The 24,730-nt window shown below is 42.4% G+C and overlaps 1 non-coding gene across 1 annotated transcript; it reads right to left on the bottom strand.

The window, feature by feature from the left end:
* Positions 1-16,927: 16,927 nt before the first annotated feature.
* On the bottom strand, positions 16,928-17,030 carry LOC123851308 (U6 spliceosomal RNA). Its single transcript, XR_006792534.1, has one exon. It is a non-coding gene; the product is annotated as a U6 spliceosomal RNA (small nuclear RNA).
* Positions 17,031-24,730: the final 7,700 nt, after the last annotated feature.

A 24,730-nucleotide genomic window follows, 5' to 3' on the forward strand; every position in this document is an offset into this window, starting at 1 on the left:
TCAGTCGGTTAAGCATCGGCCCTCGGCTCAGGTCATGAACCCAGAGTCCTGGGATTGAGCCCCGCATCAGGCTCTCCCTGCTCAGTGGGGAGCCTGCATCTCCCTCTCCCTCTCCCTCTGCCTGCGTTCCCCTTGCTTATGCTCACACTCTCTCTCTCTGTCAAATAAATAAATAAAATATTTAAAAAAATAAAGAAGCAAGGCTGGAAATTAAAAACCTAAGCATCTGATTTAAGAAGCTACAAAAACAATAACAGAGTAAATGAGAAAGCAGAAATAAGAACATTTCAAAATAACAAATATTAATAAAAAAATGTCTAATACAAAAGATCAATAAAACCCAAACCGGTTGGTTGAAAAGTCTAATAAGACTGATAAACCTCTGGGCGCCTGGGTGGCTCAGTTGGTTAAAAGACTGCCTTCGGCTCAGGTCATGATCCTGGAGTCCCGGGATCGAGTCCCGCATCGGGCTCCCTGCTCGGCAGGGAGTCTGCTTCTCCCTCTGACCCTCCTCCCTCTCATGCTCTCTGTCTCTCATTCTCTCTGCCTCAAATAAATAAATAAAATCTTTAAAAAAAAATAAAAAAAAATAAAAAAAAAAAAAAAAAAAAAAGACTGATAAACCTCTCTGGAAAGACTGATTACAAAAATGGGAGAAGGTATATATAAACAAATATTAGGAATTGTATCAGTTGGGTTCATGACAGGAAACAGATGACATACTCAAAATGGATAATTAAAGACAGTTTATTTTTTTTAAGATTTTATTTATTTTTTTTAGATTTTATTTATTTCTTTGACAGAGAGAGACACAGCAAGAAAGGAAACACAAGCAGGGGGAGTGGGAGAGGGAGAAGCAGGCTTCCCACTGAGCAGGGAGCCCGATGCGGGGCTCAATCCCAGGACCCCGGAATCATGACCTGAGCCGAAGGCAGACGCTTAACGACTGAGCCACCCAGGTGCCCCAAGATTTTATTTTTAAGTAATCTCTACACCAAATGTGGGAGTCAAACTTACAACCCAGAGATCAAGAGTCACGTGCTCCATGGACTGAGCCAGCAAGGGACCCCTAAAGACAGTTTAATGAAGGAACCATGCACAAGGATGTGGGTGGGCAGAATTAAGGGAAATCAACAATAGATGGTGAAGCACCTCAGAGCTAGCAACACTGGAAGATGTCAGTAATTGTAAGCCTGAAGGGGCAAGGAGAGGGAATGGTTACCAAAAACTAAGGCAAAAAGGAAAAATAAAATAATAAGGAAAGGAACATTCAACAGGAACTGTGGCCTTCTATAGAAGAATCACTGCCAACTCACATCCCTGCAGGGAGGGAATGTGGGAAATAAATTTCCTAACCTTTCTCTCCTTCCACCATCTGATCTCCTGTTGCTGATACCTCCCATTGGCTGATGGCTACTCAGAGCCATAATGTAGGGGTGCCAAATGGGCCAAAGTTAATGTGGGTCAGGGAAAAGAGCTGGGTGGAGAAGGATGTAAAGCGAACCTTGAAAGGAAAAACAGAGAATTCCCAGCACTGACCATTCCTTTTGCCCCTCCACACCACTCTTGCCCCTCATCCAGATGAAATCCCCATGACCTCAAACAAAATGTACAAATACCCATCAGCTACTCTATCATTGCAGGGGGATGTCAATTCATTCATATGCTCACATGAAATCTAAAATATTAACCACCAACAGTGCTTTTCATACAAAGTAGAAGGGAAAGGCCGCTCTAAGCATAAAACATAGTTGCCATAGGGGTGCCTGTGTGGCTCAGTCGGTTAGGTATCTGACTCTTGATTTCGGCTCAGGTCATGATCTCAGGGTTATGGGATCAAGCCCTGCATAGGGCTCCATGCTGGGAGTGGAACCTGCTTGAGAATCTCTCTCTCCCTCTTCCTCTGCCCTTCCTCCTACATGCGCTCTCTCTCTCTCTCTCAAGTAAATAAATAAATAAAATCTTTTTAAAAATTAAAAAAAAAATAGTTGCTATAGTCCCTGCTTCTGTAACTAGACGCAGGCCCTAAGTTGATAATCATAGCTTCAATTTTTCTTCCACCCACTCCATGCTTCCCTTGCCCTCTGTCAGCATCTCAGTAGGACAGAATACGTTCCCTGGTGGAGTGACATAAACCTTCATCCCCACAGGGGATCTGAACCCTTATAATATTACCTTGACTGGGTTACCAGTTTTCATTGACCAGTACTATTGAACAAAGGAGTGATAAGAGGCACCCCAGTGAAGCCCCTGGGTTCTAGAGATAGTTCTCCTTGCTTCCATTGCATAGGAGCAACCTAATCTGCCTTTGGTAATCAGGATAGACCACCCTGGTCTGTACAGTGACCCCTTGTCTGCCTGTTAGTTAAACAGCATGAAGAACACAAAATGGCCAGAGGGCAGTGTCAGTTTCCAAAACATCAGAATCCTGACATGTTCCCTGGTGGAAGCATTTCTCCCTTGGGCATTAGAACCTCTTAACCCACTGAGTCCAAGATGTAGGGATGGGAAGCAAATATTTCTTCAGGGAGAGGGGTCAATCCCACCTCTACCTCTGGAATCCTGGACCCATACATTCTGGCTACAAGGGAGATGATATGATATATTGGCCCCTTGTTTAAAGTATATACTATGGGGCGCCTGGGTGGCTCAGTCAGTTAAGCGGCTGCCTTCGGCTCAGGTCATGATCCCAGAGTCCTGGGATCGAGCCCCACGTCGGGCTCCCTGCTCCTTGGAGAGCCTGCTTCTCCCTCTCCCTCTGCCTGCCTCTCTGCCTACTTGTGCTCTCTCTCTCTGTCAAATAAATAAATAAAATCTTAAAAAAAAAAAAAAAAGAAAGTATATACTAGGTTCTGTAGGACAGTACCCCAAACTTGCAGGTTATGGTGCCATAACTGAGCCTTTGGCAGGAAATGTCATCATTCTATCAAGCCAGTTGTTTCTGGGTGATGAGACATGTGATAAGACCAATGAATTCCATGGGGACAAGCCCATCGCCACACTTCCTTCACACTAAACTGAGTTCCTTTGTTGGAAGCAATGTTGGGTGGAATACCATGGTGATGAATCAGGCATTCTGTGAGTCCACATGGTGGTGCTGGCAGAAGCTTTGCAGGCATGAAAAGCAAATCCATATTCAGAATATGTATCTATTCCTGTGAAGACAGTCAGTGCGTCCTCCGTGATGGAAGGGGGTTCAGTATAACCAGTCTGCCACCAGATGACTACCTGGTCGCCCCCAAGGAATGGTGCCATATTGGTGCCTCAGCGTTTGGTCTCTGCTGATAAGCAGATTGCCAATTCAAAGTGGTAATAGACAAATCAGCTTCAGTGAGCAAAGATCCCATACATACACCCCATCCCAGCTGCCACAGCCATTTTGTATATGGGTCTACTGAGCAAGCACTAGAGTGGCTAAAGAGGCTAACATCAACAGAATAAGTTATATTATCCACCTGATTACTGACAGCCTCTTCCACAGTGGGTGTCCTCTAGACGCAATTATATGGAACACAAATATCTTCACACTTCTGGCCCATTCTAAGAGGCCTATGCATATATCTTTTTCCTAGGCCTCCTTATCACCAAATTCCTATCTTGTTCTTTCCACATTCTTCACCATCCAGCCAACATGTTAGCCTCTGCCCCTGAATCAGTCTACATCAGTATATTAGGCCATTTCTCCTTCTACAATTAGATGTACTACTTGGCAGGATTTTCCTTTACCTCTGTCTTTAGGGGCCATCCCTGAGTGGAGCTGTCAGCCACCTGGACCTACTTCTGCCAGGTGCCAGCCTACCATGCAGACCCATCTATAAAGCCATAGGCCTACGTTTTCTTGCTCTGTTCGATGATTATAGAGAACTGTCCTTGAGGCCATGTGTAGGGGCTGATGGAGAGGCAGTGATATAGTAGGAGCAAGTACCCTGTGAGTCTGAGCTAGTTCCTCATTCACTTCACTTTTACTTTCCCAATTTTCTCAGATCTGATTTCATTCACAGTTTCTATTTAACAATAGAATGCTGCTGCACATGGCCATTTGATGATTGAGTGGATTAGATAATACCCATTTCCTAATGGCCCATTCAAGTCACATAGTCTCCTGGTGTCTCATGGTCAGTAATTCAGTCACTATCAGAACCTGGAAGCAACAGAGGCATTGCCTTTCAAATGGAAAATAATTGTCAATTAAGGAAAGTCTGGCCTTACTTCAACACCCTAAGAGTCTGTGCTATGAAGCTTCTATTGAGGCTTCACTGAACATGTACCACAGACTCAGATTTATTGCTGATGCTTTTCTTGCTTCAGATCCCACTCAAAACTGGCAGCCTTACAGGTTACTCAGTAAATGGGTTAGAGCAGCATACCCAAATACGGTATATGTTGCCTCCTAAATCCAGAGAGGTTCACCAAGTATTGGTTTCTTTCTTTGTGGTGGGCAGTGCAAGGAAAAACAACTTATCTCTTACTTCAGAAGAGATATTCTGACATTCCCCAGATCACTGGACCCCTAGAAATGTCATCCATGTAGCAGGCTCCTGAACTTTCACAGGGCTTATCTCCCATCCTCTGGTCATGAGGCATCTAGTATACTTGATTCTTCCTGCTCCTCAGAGTTATTAGCATAATGCCATCAGTGTCATGGATCAGCATTATGCCTGTGGAATAAAAAGACAAGTTCCTTCTGGACTAGATTATAACAGAAAACAGCATAGTTTGAGATAGCCCTGAGGTAAGAGAGCAAGTGCAAACTATTTCTGATTATCTCTGCTGATGATCGTTGCTAGGTCAATAGGTGCCAGAGGCTGGGTTGATTTATTCCAATAAAGATACCACATTAAGAAACACAGTTGTGATTGGTGTCACAACCTGATTAAATGAACAATAATTCAAAAGCATTCTCCAAAACTTATATGCCTTTACCCACAGGCTGAACAGGCAAGTTATATAGGGGCATGTGGTTGGAGTCATCACGATTTCATTGTTTAAGTCTTTGGTGGTGGCTCTTATCTCTTCAGTTGCCCCAGGAATTTGGTGTTGCTTTGGTTTACTTTATTGGCAGTAGAGGTGAAAGGGGAGAGGGATACAGTTCCAGGGGATACTACTTGACCTTTCCTATAATGAGAGCCCTCCCTCCATGGATCATGAGTCAGAAAAATAATGTGTGGTGATTCGGCCAAGATGGGTCCAAGTTCCCACTGAAATGAACTCAGACCAAGACCTAATTTATCACCTGACTCCCTAAGTCCCCACTCTGGAAATGAACCACAGTGGCACACTGTCCAATAATTAGCATTAATTCAGAGCTGGAATCTTATAACCCTCAGAAGGTTCTGGATATTTTCTTTACCCTGGTCATGGCCTCCTAGTAAATGACCATAGGTCTCAGTCTGAGGAACATTTGAAAGAAGATTTGCAGTATACATCTGTGATAGCATTGCAGTAAGGTCCTTTCTCAAAGAGATCTGGCCTCCCCCTTAATCAAGGAGCTCAAAAAAAAAAAAAAAAAAATCAAGGACCTCCAGACCTGTGAACTGGCTTAGTAGATCTGGGAACAGAGTAAGAGTTCAAGAGTCTGCAAAATTTTTGTCCACCAGACCTAGAATTTTTCTATTTCTCTATATCACATCTATTGCATTCCTAGGAAATTCCATAAACAATCACCCCCTGCAACAGACAGAGGTCAAAATACTCTATCCTTGTGCTTTATGTCAGTTGCATCCACGTTAGTTCTGACAGTTAAGCACCATCCCCTAGACTCTACCCTTTAGGACTCCATTAGTCCTTTTGAAATCAGGGTGTCCAATTCCACTGAAGCATCTCCCACTATCATCTCTGGCCTACGGAGGCTATTCCATAGAGCTTTTCAATCATACTGGTGCTCCCCTTACCAATGTATTTCTTTTTTTAATTAAATTCAATTAGCCAGCATATAGTACATCATTAGTTTTTGATGTTGTGTTCAATGATTCATTAGTTGCGTATAACACCTAATATATTTCTTAATGCTTTAGTGAAGAGTGTCCTCCCAATAAGGTGACTGACTGATACAAATTTTCCTGGGACTGTCACATTTTTAAAACTGAAAATCCCACAACCCAGGAAACCCTACTGCAGTCTTTGTACGAGTAGAGTTAGTGGTAGGCACTGAGCAGACTGCACATCATAGGTCCACTTCCACATTCCCTTCTCCTTGGGCATTAGGGCATATAGGCTATACTGAAATCCAATGATTCTTATGGGAGTGGAGACACTGAACTGTTGTGCGGGGTTAGTCCTGAGGAGAATCAGTATTTCCTGTGAGGCAAACACCCCCCTGGAAGTCACCAAAAGGTTTTTATGCAGAGGAAGGCTGGTACCATTAGAGAAAGGACATATGACTCCTTCTCCTGGCAAGGAAGGTTCAGGGAAACGTGGAGGCTAAATTTTTCTCAGCTTCATCAGTTTATGCCCAAATATTTCCACTCATTGTGTTAGGGTCCTATTCTTTCCCCAGAAGAGCCCATCAGTTAACCTCAGAGCTCTAACAAGGCCATACCTTTAATCAGTGCTGCACCTCTGCAACGTTTATGATCAGTCCCTGGGCATGACTGTCAGGCATATCCATCCGACAGTTCCAGGAGAATAAAGACTACTTGAATGGTGACAGTGAGGCTCTTTGATTTTCCACTCTGATCTGTGTTGTGCATTCAAGGTTTTCCATTTGTCCTCTTTTCTGTATAAGTTCTCTACGGTCATCAGAAGCAGTTAGCCCTAGCCACATCCTTTGCAATCATCACTGTCACCATAGGGACTAAGTGCTCTAGTCACTTGATTTCCCAAAGCTTTGCCCTCCACTTGTATTCCATTTCAAGCCACCATCGCTGATAATTTGCGTAATCATCATCTAGTGCATACCACGCATTACAAGTGTCTCATTTCCCCCTAGAAAAGAGGTTGTCACAGATTGCATTCTTTAGGAAGCCAAAGCTGAAATTGAGTTAGGATGCAAAGCATTTACTGGAGAGTGAAACCTGTGAAGCAAATGAGGAGGCGGTAGCACTGGGCAGAGGCAGTACAGGCAGGCAAAACAAACCCAAATCCAAAGTATGTGTTGATTCCCTCAAAGACAACTCACTCACCCTTCCAAGGTGGAAGGGGCCTAATGGAATTAAGACCATAAGGTGGCTGGCTAGTGTTCCTTTAGCCATCGACACCGTATACAGGATTCACCATTGCTCTCTGCTATTGGCTTCTTGGGCACTCAGCAGGTGGCAGTAGCTAAACCAGCCTTGGAGAGGTGAAGCCCATGCGGCTGGGCCCATGTGTTGCCTCCCTCCCCGCCTGCCTGCATAACCACCTATTCCGGGGCCCACAGCACAAGTACTATGGTGGCCAAGGAGAAAGTTTGGCTTACCCACCTGGTTGGATTTGCATCTACTCTGCAATGGATGCTCTTTGGTGAATATTAATGTGAGACAAAGATACGCACACTTGGAACCAACCCCAGGGGCCCATCTACGTATCTCTTTCCCAGACATCCTTGCCACTGGTATGGCAACATTGTTCTTCTATGCCTCCAATGAGCCAAGATACTTGCCACTTTTCAGGATTCACTGTGTATGTCCACATATCAGGCTTCATCTCCCTCCATACAAAAGGAATGCCCAAAGGAACTGCGCACTGGAATGAGTTCCCTTTAGCAGATAGGAAAGGGGGCAAAAGAAATGGGCAAGCATTTCACAGAAGAGGCCAAATGAATGTAATCAGAGAGACGCAAAATAACATCATATTATGTACACATTATGCCACCAGATTGCTGACAATTCGAATTTCAGTGTCCATATATGAAGTTTTATTGGCACACAGCCATGCTCATTCATTTACATATTGTCTCTGGCTTCCTTCCCACTCCAGTGGCAGAGCTGGGTAGTTGAATCTGACTCGGTGGCCCGCAAAGCCAAAAATGCTGACTGTCAGCCCCTTTCCTAGAGGGTAAAGTTCAAGAAAAATTTAAGTTAAATTAAGGTACATTAAACACAGAATTTCAACATTTCTATCTTATTCAGAACATTCTTAGGAGCAGCATAGAGGAAAAGATAGGGAAGAGAGTTAACCTCTTTCTACCTGGAAAAGATCCCTGGGAAAAGAGCCAGGGAGTGCTGCTTAAAAAAGAGAAGCAAAGTCAGTTGTTCTCAGACTTGAGTGGGCATCAGAACTACCTGGAAGGTTTCTTAACAACAGACTGCTGGGCCCTACTCCCAGGGGTTTTGACTCAGTAGGTGAGGCTTGAGAATGTGCCCTTCTAACAAGTCCCCAGGTGATGCTGATGTTGCTGGTCTGCAGACCACACTTTGAGAACTGCTGTCCTAAGAGTTAGAAGTGATTCCTAAACTGAGGTACTCCAGCAACCTGCCTCAGAATCACCTAGATCCCTGGCCCCATGGCGCTTACGTTCAAGTGGAGAAGTGATATAATAAACAATTAAACAAGGGGTGCCTGGCTGCCTCAGTCAGTAGAGCATGTGGCTCTTGATCTGGGGGTTGTGAGTTCGAGCCCCACGTTGGGGGGGGGAAGAGATTACTTAAAAAAATAAACAATTAAATAGATATATAATGTCATGTAAAATAAAGTGGATCATGGGAATGGAGAGTGATAGGGCATGCTGTTTAAGACAGGGTGGTCAAGTCAGGCCCTCTATAAGAAGATGATATTGGACAGAGACTTAATGAAAGAGGAGAGCAAGCTGTTAACATTAATGTTAATTAATATCAATATGTTAATATGTGAGGAAGGAGTATTGGAGACAGAAAGAACAATCAGTGCAAAGACCATGAGACAGGAATGTGCTTGGTGTGGGTTCCCAGAACAATCCAAGGCCAAGAATTTGACTCTTTGTTTTTTCTGGTTCCTTGTGTTCTTCCTTCCCGAGGGCAATAAGCTTCAGTTTATTCTCTATCACATAAATAGGGTCATACAATACGTGCTGTTCTGCAACTTGCATTTTCCCTTAGTGACAAATAATGAACATCCTTTCATGTCCCTACACTTCAGATCGGTCTCATTGTTTACAAAGGCTGAATATTCTTTTGTAGACATGTACCAGGGGTTTACTTTTCAAAAATCAATCAATTTATATAACCAGTTTCCTATAGATGAACAGTTAGATTGCTTCCATTTCGTGGCTATGACCCAGAAAATGCTACAGTATGCTTTTCCATATGTGTGCATGTGTTTGTGTCTCTGTACTTGTTCATGCATTCCTTTATGCACTAAAAATTTACTGAGCTGCTCTTATGTCAGGTACCGTGTTATATGCTGAAAATACAATGGTGAGCAAAACAGACATGGTTCTTGCTCTCGTGGAATATAGGATCTACTAGGGGAAAAAAATCACACAAGAAATATGTAATTACAAACTTAAAGAAGTGCTAGCAAGATATGGCAGACGCTGTTGTTCAGCTAATCCAGCTCCCACTCTCAAGCCTCCTTCCAGCTAGAATTTTGGCCAATGAGGCAAAAATGGGTTGTGGTAGGCAAATCATGGTCCCCTCAATCACATCTTAATCCCCAGAACCTGTGCATCTGTTGGGTTACACGGCAAAGAATTAAGGTTGCTGATGGAATTATGCTTACTAATCAGTTGACCTTAGAAGAGGGAGCGTGAGCACTGGATGTTATACATAAGTGACGAATCACTAAATTCTACTCCTGAAACCAATATTACACTATATGTTAAGTAGCTAAAATTTAATAAAACTGTGAAACAAAAAAAAAAAAGAAGAAGAAGAAGAGGGAGCGTATCCCGGATTATCCAGGTGGGCCCAAGGTCATCACAAAGATCTTTCAATGTGGCAGATGGAGGGCCAGAAAGTCAGAGATGTGATGAAAAAAAGCAGAAGTCACAGTGATGTGACTGGCTGTGAAGATGGAAGGGAACCACCAGTCAAGGAATACAGGCACCTTCTGGCAAGGAAACCAGGATTCCCTTAGAGCCCAGAGAAGGACGGCAACCCTACCAACACTGTGATTTTAGCCTAGCAAAACCCATTTCAGACTTCTCACATCCAGAACCGTAAGAGGATAAGCTTGTGTTGCTTTAAGCCACTACATTCACGGAGCTGTGTTAGAGCGGACAGAGGAAACTCATGCATGGATTCCTTGAGAAAACGGTTGCTTTCCTGACACAATATGGTCCCTTCCTCTTCTTCCTTATTCTTGCCTCAAATGTGGAGCCATAGAAGTCATCTGGTGACACTGAGGGAAAGGCCAAGAGACCTGTGCAGCCCTCAGCCCTGATATTGTTGAGCTGCTGAAGAAATGCCAGCTACTGCTGACTTCCAGCCTTCTTGTTCTGTGAGGGGAAAATAAACTAACAAACCATAGACCCATACTTTTCAGCTCTTGTATTTATCCAGTTACATGCAGACAAAAACATCTCTGAGTGACAAGTAGGCATAAATGGCTGTGAGTGAACATCACCACATGTCACAGAGACCTAACTTGATCATGAAATGTGTGCATAGTGGGGAGGGCGCCTGGGTGGCTCAGTCGGTTGAGCGTCTGCCTTGGGCTCAGGTCATGATCCCGGGGTCCTGTGATCGAGCCCCATGTCTGGCTCCCTGCTCAGCAGGGAGTCTGCTTCTCCCTCTGCACCTCCCCCTACTCATGCTCTCTCTCTCTCCCAAATGAATAAATAAAATCTTAAAAAAGAAATGTGTGCATAGTGGAATTTTTTTTCTGTCCAACATCCAATTCCTCTTCCTATCTGGGGGGGAGTCCCCAGTGTGTACAGCCTTGGTGGACTGCACTACCCACTATAAAGTCTAAATGAGGAAATCTTTCATCTTCCTGCCCCTTGGAAGCCAGTGCACAGGGCACATGCTCGCCTCAACCAGAAAAAGGACACAAGTGTATGTAAAGAAAAGGTTAACATCCTGTGTTGCTGGCCCTCCCAGTGTCCCCTAGGCATTCGTCCTTTCTCTTTCAATGACTCCTTACTGCAGGCACCTGTGACTCTGCCTGATGACTTGCTGGCCACAGGAGTGTGCTTAGCCAGAAGTGGCAGGGAGTTAAGGTCCATAGGAGCAAACCTCTTAGTGATGAACATGAATGTAGGAAAAATATCCCAGCGTCCTTGTTTCCTGAATGGAAACCCTGATGCATGTTCTATTTTGTCTTCCTGAGGTCCCAAGAGAGTCAAGTCCCCGTGGCCCACAGCACTAACCTGCTCATTAACAGACCTTGTATTGCTTTCCCTGTCTTACCTGTCTCACTTCCCCACTTCCCTCCTTGGCTTCCTAGGATTATTTTCCAAATAAACCACTTGCTCTCAAATACTTCTCTGAGGGTCTGTTTCGCCCAAAGTAAGACAGCCAGTACCAGAAGTGGTCTTTTGAAGTAGACCTTCAGGATGGGATTCTGGAATTAGATTACTCATACAACATAGGAACACAAAGACCTCACTACTGCTGGTAGGTAGAGTGGTGGCAATCTCTGGCATGCTGTAGAATGACAATTGATGAGACTCTCGCCTATGCTGGATTGGGATAGGATACAAATGGAAGGAAATGCACCGGTTCATGCAATAGCTCTAGCACTTGAAAGATGAAAACTTTGAAAATCAGGGAGTTGGTTTGCTCTTGTCAATGACCATAGAAACCCTAAAGAAAGCAGATGACAAGCTTGGTTAGCCAATTATTAAGTCAAGGAACAGTAAGGAAGCAGAAGGCCTTCATGGGAACTTTTATCTTTTTTAATTCCTTCCAGAAAGGGTCAGTCTAGGCTAAAAATCAGTTCCAGATTTGATTGTGAGAGTGATAAGAGTTACATAGGAGGATGATGCTTGTCTTCCTTAAGATCTGTCCCCACTTCAGCATATTTCTTTTAGGGACAATTCTTAGTATGGCCCAAGCAGAGAAATACCATTTCTGGTAGGAGATAAAAGAGATTATTCACTGAATAGTTGTAGGACTTAGTGAATATATACTTGCTGGAATTGAGAGCATAAACCTGGGAATGGATCTTGAGGGGGCTGGGCCAGGGAAGAATATAAAACTAGATATGGAAGAGTTTTTGATATTGGAACACTCTCCCATGACTCAGGATTCCACATCCTGGCAGGGATACCTGGAGTCAGTCCTAGTATGCTGCTGGAATGGCTCCTTGAAACTTGGAAACAACAAAGCCTATATAGTAAATGAAGTGGGAGTTGTTGGAATTGCCTTGACAGAGTACAGAGAGAAGGGTCAAAAAGCTCAGAGCGGTGGGCACATTAGAATGGCTTCCTTATGTAAGACCAGAAAGCACGCTAGTTGATGGCGTCCCCTGGAAGGGCCCAGAGGACACTTTTTTTTATTAAGGCAACAAGGAATGTGTTACTGGCATTGTGGAAAAGCTCCATGGTGGTTGTCTTCTGTGGGTCAGGGTTCATGATAGGGGAGACAACTATGTAATTTAGGCTCCTTGGTGTCAATGGGGATGATAGGATTCTAAAATAGCAGAGGACAGGTGGCAGCAGTTAACTGTCAGAGTCAAGGAAAGTGTAATAACCATTATAGACACCAAATCTGGAATGGCAAAGATGGGGCTTTGATCTGCAAGGATCTGTAGAGATGGCTAGTAAACTATGGCATTCTTGGGAACAATACAGATGGCAAGCTGGACCAGTTCACTTGGGGCGTCATAACAAAATACCAGACTTCATAGCTTAAACAACAGAAATTTATCTCCTCACAGTTCCAGAAACTAGGAGTCCAAGATCAAATTGTTGGCAAGGTCAGATTCTTCCTCACAGTTCTAGAAGCTAGAAGTCCAAGGTCAAATTGTTGGCAGGGTCAGTTTCTTCCGAGGTCTCTCTCCTTGGCTTAAAGATAGCTGCCTTCTCACTGTGTCCTCACATGGTTGCCTGTGTGTTGTCTGTGTCCTAATTTATTCTTCTTATAAGGAGACCAGTCATATTGGATTCGGGCCTACCCAAATGACCTCATTCTACCTTAATTATTTCCTTAAAGGCCCTATCTCCAAATATGTCACATTCTAAGATACTGAGGGTTAGGACTTCAACATACAAATTTTGGGGGGACACAATTCAGCTCATAACAGAAACCAGCAAGAGTATTTCTTATAAAATTAAAAAAATAAAGATAAACAAATCAAGACTACTTGAGCAGTAGACTGTCGGTTGCCACAGTGGAAAAATCTGATCCTTTGTCAAGTTTCCATCCCTGAGCAGTCTCTCAGACCCAGAATTGATCAAGTGAAGAAAGGCCAAGTCCCCTTGAGGAAGGACCCTGCAAATCCACAGCAAATATATACAGTTATGATTCCAACGACTCTGCCTCCACAGGACCTAAGCCATTCATCCGTGTGACGGTAAAGTAGGGGGGAAAGGAATACCCATATTTTGTGGAGCTGATGTCAGGGAACCTAAAGCACCATCATGGGGCCCTCTGTTAGAGTGCGATGTGTGGAGGCTTCATAGGAAATGGAGTCTTGGCCCAAGTCTTACAGTGAAGCCAATGGATCCACACCCTTTCTGTGGTCATTTCTCTGGTCCCTGAGTATATTATTGGAAGAGACATATTCAGCAGTTAGAAGAACCCTCAAATTGTTCCCTCACCTAACAAGTAGAAGCCATTATGATAGAAATGGCTAAGTGGAAGCCTCTGAAAATCCCTCAAGCCAGCCAAAAGAAATGAGGCCATACCCTGACAAGACTGGCAGGGAATAGTGCCAGCTTCCTCGCCTCCGGCCCAGGTGAGACAACCTTGAGTTGTGTTCCATGGCCACCTAGAGATTCCCCCGGAGGACTGAGACCCAACTGCCCAGAACCATGCCTGCTCACTAATGCACCTTGCATTGCTTTCCTTCCTTCCATGACTCACTTTTCTATTTCTCTACCGATGCCTATCACCTCCCATATAGACTATTTGTACTCAAAGCCTTGCCTCAGTGTCTCACGGTGAGGAAACCCAACCTAACCCATCTCCTCTCTGGCCTCTGTTCATACTGAAAAATCCACATATGGAGGGGTTTTGTTGCCATTGCTGTTGGTTGTTACCCCCCCAAAAAAACTCATGCCATACACATTGTTCTACAATAACCTTTTTTCATTTTATGAGGCTTCATGAAAATCTTCAGATCAATAAATTATATATCTAATTCATATTTTAATAGCTGTGTCAAATTCCGTAATATGGATAACTATATCTACTTTCCTACTGCTAAACATTCAGGTAGTTTCCAGATTTGCCTCCACAAACAATGCTGCCATAAGCATTCTTTTTCTTTTTTTTAAGATTTTATTTATTTATTTGACACAGAGAGAGACAGCACAAGCAGGCGGAGCTGGAGAGGGAGAAGCAGGCTTCCCACCAAGCAGGGAGCCCAATGTGGGGCTCAATCCCTGCCATAAGCATTCTTAGAAGTATAGCCTAATGAGGGGTGCCTGGGTGTCTCAGTCGTTAAGCATCTGCCTTCGGCTCAGGTCATGATCCCAGGATCCTGGGATCGAGCACCGCATCGGGCTCCCTGCTCAGCGGGAAGCCTGCTTCTCCTTCTCCCACTCCCCCTGCTCGTGTTCCCTCTCTCTCTGTGTCTCTCTCTGTCAAATAAATAACTAAAATCTTTAAAACAAAAAAATCTACCTTCAGGGGCGCCTGGCTGGCTCAGCTGGAAGAGCATGCAACTCTTGATCTTGGGGTCATGAGTTCAAGTCCCACACTGGGTGTAGAAATTACCAAAAATAAAATAAAACTGAATAAGCTTTTAAAAAATCCTTTAAAATAATCTACCTTCAGGGGCACCCGGGTGGCACAGTCAGTTAATTATCCAACTCTTGGTTTCAGCTCAGGTCATGATCTCAGGGTTGTGAGATTAAGCCCAATGTCGGCTCCGTGCTCAGTGGAGAGTCTGCTTGAGATTCTCTCCCTCTCCTTATGCCCCTCCCCCTGCTTGTTCTCTCTAAATAAATAAATAAAATCTTCAAAAAAATCCACAATGATGAAGGTAGGTCAAAGGGACACAGGAGCCAAACTGAAAGAGCTCCTGATAATCAAAGTTGGAACAACTTAAGTAACAAGAAATAGTAGTGTTAAATTATAAGTACAAAGTAGATTCATACTATTATAAATAAATGATTATATAAAGAAATAGGGGAGAAGAGACAAATCTCCCACTCAGAAGAATTCCAAATAATTTATGTATACACTCTGCCCTCAAGGAGGTACATCATAACTTCCCACTACTTAAGTGTGGACTGTGCACTGTGGCATCCTTCCAAAGAGTAGAGCATTGGCGGGGGGCGGGGGGGCTGGGAGCAATTTTCCAGTAGAGAAGACGGACAAACGCTACCTCAAACAGGTGATCAAGGTTGATAGGAACAATGATGTTATTTTGATAATATGTCCTCTTTGCTAATATGTGATGACATGGCATGTTACCTCTGCGGTGGTCTTCTTCAAAACCCATAACACAAGTCTAATATTGAGAAGACAAACCTCAACCGAGGAACATACTACAAAATACCCGACCAGTCAGTATTCCTCAAAGCTGTCAAGGTAATGAAAAACAAGGAAAGTCTGAGAAACTGTCACAATCAAAAAGGGCCCAGTGAAATATGACTACTAAGTGTAATGTGGTATCCTGGATGGGATCCTGGAAATGAAAAAGGACATTAGGGTAAAACTAAGGAAATCTAAATGAAAAAGGACATTAGGGTAAAACTAAGGAAATCTAAATAAAGTATGGACTTTAGTTGATAAAAATGAATCAATATTGCTGTATTTGAACAAATTATGACAAATGTACCATCTAGGTTAATATAAGATGTTAATAAAAGAAACGGGTGAAAGGTATATGGAAACTCTATACTATCTTTGCTATTTTTCTGTAAATCTAAAATTGTTTCAAAATAATTTTATTTAAAAATAATTGACTATATATGAATAGGTTTATTTCTGGACTCTAAAATAATTTTATTAAAACAAGTAAATAAGTAAAATAATAAAATATCTAAGTTATATTTCTGATATGGTATGAGATAGGGGCATGGCTGTTTTCTTTCACGTGGATAGCCAGTTGTGTCAACATCAGTTTATCAAACAATTGAATTAAAGTGCTGCTTTTGTTATCTATTAATTTACAATGCTTATTTGGATTTTGTTTCTGGACAATTATATTTCATTGATCAAGTTTTTATTCCTGTATACGTACCATACAGGAATCAATATGTTTTGATTATGGTGATTCTATGGTACCTTTAATATCTGGTAAAATATACTTGCAACTAATCTCACAAAGGACCAATTTCCATAACATGTAGGGAGTCACAATAAAATCACCAAGAAAATAAGCGACAACCCAGGAGAATAACGGGCAAAGAATATGAGCATACAGTTCACAAAACATAGATATAAATGGCTCTTCAATGTATGAAAACATGTTCAAACTTCATCATAATTAGTAAAATGTGAAATGAAACCACACTTCACAGATACACAAAGACCAAAAAGTTTAATAAAATGCTATTTTTGTTAGAATGCAGGAAAACACCCACTTTCATACATTGTTGGTAGGAATATAAATTGATACAACTTATATGGAGAGCAGTTTGGCACCATCTACAAGCATTTAAAATGTACATGCTGCTTGATTCAGAAATTCTATGTCTAGAAATATATCTTATATATATATATATAGTTGGGAATATACAAATCATATATACAATGCTATTCATTGAAGTATTATTTGTAATAGAAGGAGATTGGTAAGGTATTTTAAATATTGAAGTCCATCAAAAAAATAAAATAAAAAATAAATATTAAAGTCCATCAAAAGAGAACTAGTTAAACAATGATGTATCCCTAAAATGAAAGTCTGTATACACAAAGGAACAAGAAGCAAGCTCTTTAGGTACATCTCAAAGTTACATTGTTTTTTGTTTTTTTTAAATATGGAACGCTTCACGAATTTGCATGTCATCCTTGCGCAGGGGCCATGCTAATCTTCTCTGTATCGTTCCAATTTTAGTATATGTGCTGCCGAAGCACAAAGTTACATTGTTAAGACAAAGCAATATGAAGAACAGTGGGAATGTTGTGTAAAAAAATGATTCAAATATCTCTGAAAGTAAATGGGAGAAACTTGTGACCTAAATTGTCTATGCAGAAGATAACTGAGTGGCTGGGGGAGGGGTGAGGGAGGGGTGGGGGAGGGGTGAAGAGAGCTGCATGCCTCTTGGTAACTTCTGAACTTGGACCATATGAATATTTCATTCATTTAAAACAATAAATAAAATATTAATTTTTATGATTAATTGAATAATATGAGATTTTTATAAGAGTCCTATTTGAATTGCATTATATTTGTCATTTGGGGAAGATTACTGTTCTTATGACATTATGTCCTTTCCATTTCTTCAGATCTTTTTTTTTAAGTAATCTCTCCACCCAACATGGGACTCGAACTCAGCACTCTGAGATCAAGAGTTTTAGGCTCCACCGACTGAGCCAGCCAGGCGCCCCTCTTCAGATTTTATTTTATGTTCTTCAATAAGAAGCTATGCTGTTCTTCATATAAATTCTGTATATTTCCTCTTCCATTCATTCCTAGGTATTTTTTTTAAGTTTTAAGTAATCTCTACCCTCAATGTGGGGCTTGAACTCACAACCCCAAGATCAAGAGTCTCACGCTCCACTTACTGAGCCAGCCAGGCACCCCTTACTCCTAAGCATTTGAAATTTTTGTCAGTGTTGTGAATGGAATACTTTCCCATTACTATTTCTAGCTGGTTATTGATAACATAAATATTATTGGGTTTTGCCTATTTTCATATAGTTAACCATCTCACCAAAAACTTATATTACTTCTGGCAGTTTTTGTAAAACTAGAATCTAGTAAGTTTTCTACAAATGTAATTTTTTAAATAGGATAATTGGGGGGGCGTTTGACTGGCTGTCAGTGGAGCATGTGACTCTTGATCTCGAGGTTGTAAGTTCGAGGCCCACACTGGGTGTAGAGATTACTTTAAAAAAAAAATCTTATAATAAAAATAACAAATAAAAAATAAATCGGATAATGCTTGCATATTCTTTCTAATGTGAATTCCTATCATTTTAGTTGTGGTAAAAGCTGAACACCCCTGAGAGAGAGGGAGAAAAAGAGAGAGAGAAATATAGTGGTGTAAATAAGATCGAAGTTTCTTTCTTTCTTACACAGTCGCTGACCAGTCCAGGCTGGTGAACAAATACCCTTGCTCCTCCAGGTTATTCAGTGACCCATGTTCCTTTCATCTTATTGCCCTGCCATCTACTGGAGTGTTCTACTCATCTGCATGATTGCGGTCAAGTTACAGTCACATCTATGTTCCAGCCCGTGAGGAACAGGGTGGGAGAAAAGTCTAGGATAAACAACTTCCTTTTAAGCACTTGAGGGATATGTTGACCTCATCACATCCATGCATATTCCACTGGTGCAAACACAGTCATATGGCTGCATTTAGCTTCAGGAGAAACTGGGAAATGTAGTCTCCCAGCCATGTCCTTAGCTCAAACTATATTTCAAAGGAAGAAGGGGAGAACAGAATTTTGAAGACAATTAACAGTAGGCTACACATAATACTTCTTTGTCTTGTCTTCTAGATTAATTAGAGCACCCAAAATGATGTTGAAGAATAGTGGTGACAGCATCCTTCTCTCATTCACGATTTTAATGAAAATGACTTTACTATTTTATCAGTTAGTATAATGTTTGCTGTTGAGTTTTGGTAAGCAATCTTTATCATAGCTAAGTAGTTTCTTTTACATTTCTATTTTAAAAAATAAATAAATAAATTTCTATTTTACTTGAAATATTTATTAAGAATGGCTCCTGAAGGGGCACTCGGTTGAGCATCTCTTTTTTTAAGATTTTATTTATTTATTTGACAGAGACATAGCGAGAGAGGGAACACAGGCAGGGGGAGTACGAAAGGGAGAAGCAGGCTTCCCGCCGAGCAGGGAGCCCGATGCGGGGCTTGATCCCAAGACCCTGGGATCATGACCTGAGCTGAAGGCAGACGCTTAACGACTGAGCCACCCAGGCACCCTGAGTATCTGACTCTTGATCTCAGCTCAGGTCTGAATCTCAGGGTTGCGAGCTGAGGTCCTGTGTTGGGCTCCACCCTGGGTGTGGAGTCTACGTAAAAAAAATTAAAAAGAATGGCTGCTGAATTTTCAAATGCCTTTTCAGTTTCTATTAACATAATACTATAGGTTTTCTCCTTTAATTGTTTCATGTCCTAAATTATGTTGATAAACTTCCTAATGTTGAATCATTTTTGCATTTCTGAAATAAACCCTACTTGGTCATGGTGCATTATTCTTTTGCTACACTGCTAGATTCCGCTTATTAAGATTTTATTTGGAATTTCTATATGTATATTTTGTACAAATATTTTAGTATCATATAACCATATGTAAGACTATACTAACTTTAAAAAATTAATCTGGGATCTTTCCATCTGTTTCTGTGGTCTGAGAACTGGTGCCAGTCCCTGGACTGTTTGTTACCAACCCCTGACGGGATAAGTACAGAAGTGGAGAGGGTTTAGAAATCTTTTTTTTTTTTTTTTAAGATTTTATTTATTTTTTGACAGAGAGACAGTGAGAGAGGGAACACAAGCAGGGGGAGTGGGAGAGGGAGAAGCAAGCTTCCCGCCGAGCAGGGAGCCGGATGTGGGGCTTGATCCCAGGACCCTGGGATCATGACCCGAGCCGAAGGCAGACGCTTAACGACTGAGCCACCCAGGTGCCCCTAGAAATCTTAATAGCAATTAGACATTGCTATGACATCCAAGCAGTGATCGCTGGACTCATCCATGAACAATGCATGCCATTTTTGTAATTACTTTTTTGTCCCTATGTTAAATTGGTTTTGATTATATTTAATGAAATGTAATTTATTTCTGATGAATACTAAAATTTAAAAATTGCGCTTGCACTTTGCTTATTTCATTTCTCTAATACTCTTATTAACTTTTACAAAAGTATATATCCACAATAATTGTAAAATTTTTTAAAAGCGGGTCCTTCACTACAGATGTTTTGAAAAACACTTGTCTAGAAGGGACCAAATGACATTAAAATTATTTGTTTCTTAAAGGTTATCTAGGACTTCGCTACGAAAGCACCCGGACCTGCTGACTTCCCATTCTCTTCTACAGTTACTGCTCTCTTCCGGTTTTCTCCTTCTTGGGCCAATTTTGGTAGCTTATAGTTTGCCAGGAAATCCAGCATTCCTTCTGTATATTCACATTCGTTTCACACGAGATTCTCTTTAAAGTCTTTTAATATAGATCTGTTTTTATCCACAACGTCATTACTAATATTTTACCTCCCCTTCCTCCTTTTCTTCCTTCCTACCTTAGTCTGGCTAGCCAAGAGTTTGATTTATTTTATTGGTCCTTTCCAAACAGCTCGGCTTTGGGGAGCGGGCGGGCGGGCAAGCCCAACTCCGAGTCAGGCGGGAGGCGCGTGAACGCGGAGCCCGGGGACCCGGTCACTCCCAGCGGAGGCGACAGGGCGGTGGTGGCGGCTCCGGGGAATCGGCTCCGCCGCGCAGAAGCGGTGACGCCGGGGTTTTCCGGGCTTAGGGAAGCAGCAGCCCGCCCCATCTTCCGGCGTCGCGGCCCCGGATGCTATCACCTCCTCCTTTGTCGCCGCCTCCGCCACCTCCTCCTCCTCCTTCTCCGCCACCACCCCCCCTCCCTGCCGGGCTCGCGGTGCCTGGGCCCTCCTGGAGCCGCTCCAGCCGCACTGCCCGGCCGCCGCTCGGTTCATCCTCCTGCACCAGATGTCCAGCCGAGTGCCCGGGCGGTACACAGTGGTACACAGCCGCAGAATCTCAGCTGAATGCACACCTAGAAGGTTGGCCTTCACAGGTCGGTCAACAAAAGGACTCGCTGGAACCATTATCACACGCGGGGCAGGATAACTTAATGCGGGTTTTGTTGTTTTGTTGCTGCCCCTGCTTAGGACCTTCCCATCATGTTCCCCTCTCTCGATGTGTGCACTTTCCATTGTGGATAGACGCTGGATATCTTCACATCACCTCCCCATCAATCAAAAGATTATGGAGAACTGAAGATGAACACAGTAATGACATACATCAGCCTTTATACAGTTAAAGCCTTAGCAAGCCAGAAGGATGGGTTTACCAACATTGCTGTGCTAGTTGAAACTCCGAGTGAGTCGAAAGAAGAGGAATTCAAATTGTATGTTAATTACACTGGAATTTCAGAAAATAAATAATTTTTTTAAAAGAACAGGGATTCAAGAAACTTCACAGTAAATATCTCATGCAGCACGGTACAATAGAAATACGATGCAAGTCCCAAATGTGAGCTACATGTGTGATTTAAAAAAAAATTTATTTTAGCAATCTTTTCACCCAATGTGGGGCTCAAACTCACGACCAGATCAAGAGTCCCACGTCCTTCCGACTGAGCCAGCCAGGCACCTCCGCATGTGTGATTTTAAATACTAGTAGCTCCATTAAAAAGAGTTAAAAGAAACAGGTCAAATAAACCTTAATGTATTTTCTCTAATATATCCAAAATACATCAATATTCATCAGTATGGAAAATTATGAGATATTTCACATTCCTTTTTCTTTTTCATACCAACTCTTTGACATCCTGCATGTATTTACACTTCTAGCACATTTCCAGTCGGATTACCAACATTTTGGGTGCTCGGTAGTCACATGTGGCTAGTGATCAGCATACTGGACAGTGCAGTTTCTTCCATTTCTGCCACTGAGGTTGATCAAATGTTCTGAATAGTTACTGTGCTAAGTCTCCAGAGCCATTTAATGGATCTATTGACAATCTAGAATCTAATCTAGGTAAAACATGTAGGAGTACTACAAAACAATCAGCTCCATATATTTTAGCAATTCCTTGAAGAAATTCCATAATACAATGTGTGGAATACATCCTATCAGCTGTTACTACATGTTATCATGGAGCTCCAGAAAACTGGAATGACTGTGAGGTTTTCCCATTTGAATTTTGCCGGTCAAGCCAGTGCAGAAACTGGCAGGAAATCTCAGGGAGTTGGGCAGTTGAGGCAAACTGGGTCCACCAAATCTCTGAATCCTCAGGGATTCAAGGGCACATTCACATACCCTGTCCAAGGTCCCAGCCAAGCCCTTCCTGATACAACGATCCTCTCTGGTTTTCTAGGAGGGGTAGCTTTTTCTTAATTTCAGATCATTAAAAATCAGTTCCTTATTTACAGAGCAGTGGAAGGAAGGCTGGTTTAAAAAGATGAGGGACTTAAAGGCCCCACTGTGGAACGCAGGGCTTTGAAGGCTACTTGTTTTTACCTGATACCATTCAACATAGTCTAAATGTCCCCTCTTTGCAGATCTGTGCCCATAGATTCCACTTGCAGCACAATTTTGCAAATTCTGCCACAAAAGGCGGAAGCTTTAATAAACTGAATTAATTTTTTTAAAGCCAGCTTTTGGTTTTATTGAGGTTTTATTAATTTTTTATACCACTTTTTATTGTTTTTGTGGCAGAGAGGCAACACTCAGAGCCCGCTTCCAGAAAGGACTAACTGCCCAGCCGCAAAGAGTGCCGGCAGCCGTTAGGACCTTCAGAGTCCACCTCAGATTTTGAGCTGAGGGTCACACTGCTCTTGGGATGTCCACGGCTAATGACCGGGCAAGGTGGGAGGACTGGGGCATAGCCTTTTCTGCCCAATGTGGGATCCTTGGAACATCTTTGCTGTGCAGCTCCAGTGAGCTGGCAGAGACTTTGTCAGGTCTGCAGGGCCGCCAACATGCCCTGCCTCTTCTGCTTCACAGACCTTACTCCTCAATAAACCTTTTGGATCCTTTCCTCCTCAGCATCTGTTTCCCAGGGAACCCAACCTGTGACAATTTTCTGTTTCACTAATTTTTTTAGCTTTATCTTTATTAATGCCGTTTATGTTTTTAGATAATTGTGCAGCTTTGCCACTGTGTTTTTAGTTGATTCGTTTCCATATTTTCCATTTTTTCCCTTGGTTTTTTAAAAATCTTTTTTATATATATTTTTTAATTTTTATTTATTTGACAGAGAGAGACAGCGAGAGCAGGAACACAAGCAGGGGGAATGGGAGAGGGAGAAGCAGGCTTCCCGCAGAGCAGGGAGCCCGATGTGGGGCTCGATCCCAGGACCCCAACATCATGACCTGAGCCGAAGGCAGACGATTAACGACTGAACCACCCAGGTGCCCTTTTTCTTTGTTAATACGAAAAGCATTTAAAGGGGGTATCACAGACTGGTGGACTCCAGTGCTTTCAGGGCAGTCATGTCCCTGCTAAGTCTCCATAGGCCCCACCTCCACTTTTATATCTAGCCACTTGGTACATCTCCATGACCTACCTAGACTTTTGTGATTCCTGATTTAAAGCTGTGAATTCTCTTCCTTTTTTTTTTAGAAAGTTTTTTTTTTTTTTTTTTAAGATTTCATTTATTTATTTATGTGAGAAAGAGCGAGAGTGAGAGAGTACAAGTAGGGGGAGCAGCAGAGGAAGCAGCAGAGGGAGCCTGATGCAGGGCTCCATCCCAGGACCCTGAGATCATGACCTGAGCCGAAGGCAGATACTCCAACTGACTGAGTCACCCAGGCGCCCCGGAACTGTAAATTTTCTTCTAAATAAAGTTTTAGGTGATCCCATAGAATTTGGTATATCCATATTTTGTTACTTCCTAAACTTTTTATGAGTTCTGTTTTTATTTTCTCTTTAATCTAGGATTAAATTGATGTTCTTCAATTTCTAACTAGTAAAGATATTTTGACCATCTTTTATTATTTATTTCTAATTTCACTGGATGACAATGAGAAAATGCAGCCTCTAAAATCTCCTCTCTTAGGGGTGCCTGGCTGGCTCAGTCAGTAGACCATGTGACTCTTGATCTCAGGGTTGTGAGGTCAAGCCCCATGTTGGGTGTAGAACTTACTTAAAAAAAGAATTCTCGGGGCGCCTGGGTGGCTCAGTCGTTAAGCATCTGCCTTCGGCTCAGGTCATGATCCCAGAGTCCTGGGATCAAGCCCTGCATTGTGCTCCCTCCTCGGTGGGAAGCCTACTTCTCCCTCTCCCACTCCCCCTGCTTGTGTTCCCTCTCTCGTTGTGTCTCTCTCTGTCAAATAAATAAATAAAATCTTAAAAAAAATTATTTTCTGTTAAATTTATGAAGTTTTTCCTCTGTGATGAAGCACAGTTAATGGACATTAGAAAAAATTTACATTTTTAGATGCATATGGATATATATATATAGTCATATATTAAGCTTTTTGGTTATATTAATCAAATCATCTATTTTTGGGGCGCCTGGGTAACTCAGTTGTTAAGCATCTGCCTTCGGCTCAGGTCATGATCCCAGGGTCCTGGGATCAAGCCCCGCATCGGGCTCCCTGCTCGGCGGGAAGCCTGCTTCTCCCTGTCCTACTCCCACTGCTTGTGTTCCCTCTCTCGCTGTGTCTCTCTCTGTCAAATAAATAAATAAAATCTTTAAAAAAAAATCATCTATTTTCTTTTTTTTTTTTTTTTTTAAGATTTTATATATTTATTCATTAGAGACAGAGAGAGAGAGGCAGAGGGAGAAGCAGGCTCCCAAGGAGCAGGGAGCCCGATGCGGGACTCGATCCCAGGACCCTGAGATCATGACCTGAGCTGAAGGCAGACGCTTAACCATCTGAGCCACCCAGGTGCCCTA

The sequence above is a fragment of the Mirounga angustirostris genome, unplaced genomic scaffold (genome assembly GCF_029215605.1).
Source record: "Mirounga angustirostris isolate CCGP_5_RB_7025 unplaced genomic scaffold, mMirAng1.0.hap1 SCAF_11, whole genome shotgun sequence".
NCBI lineage: Eukaryota > Metazoa > Chordata > Mammalia > Carnivora > Phocidae > Mirounga > Mirounga angustirostris.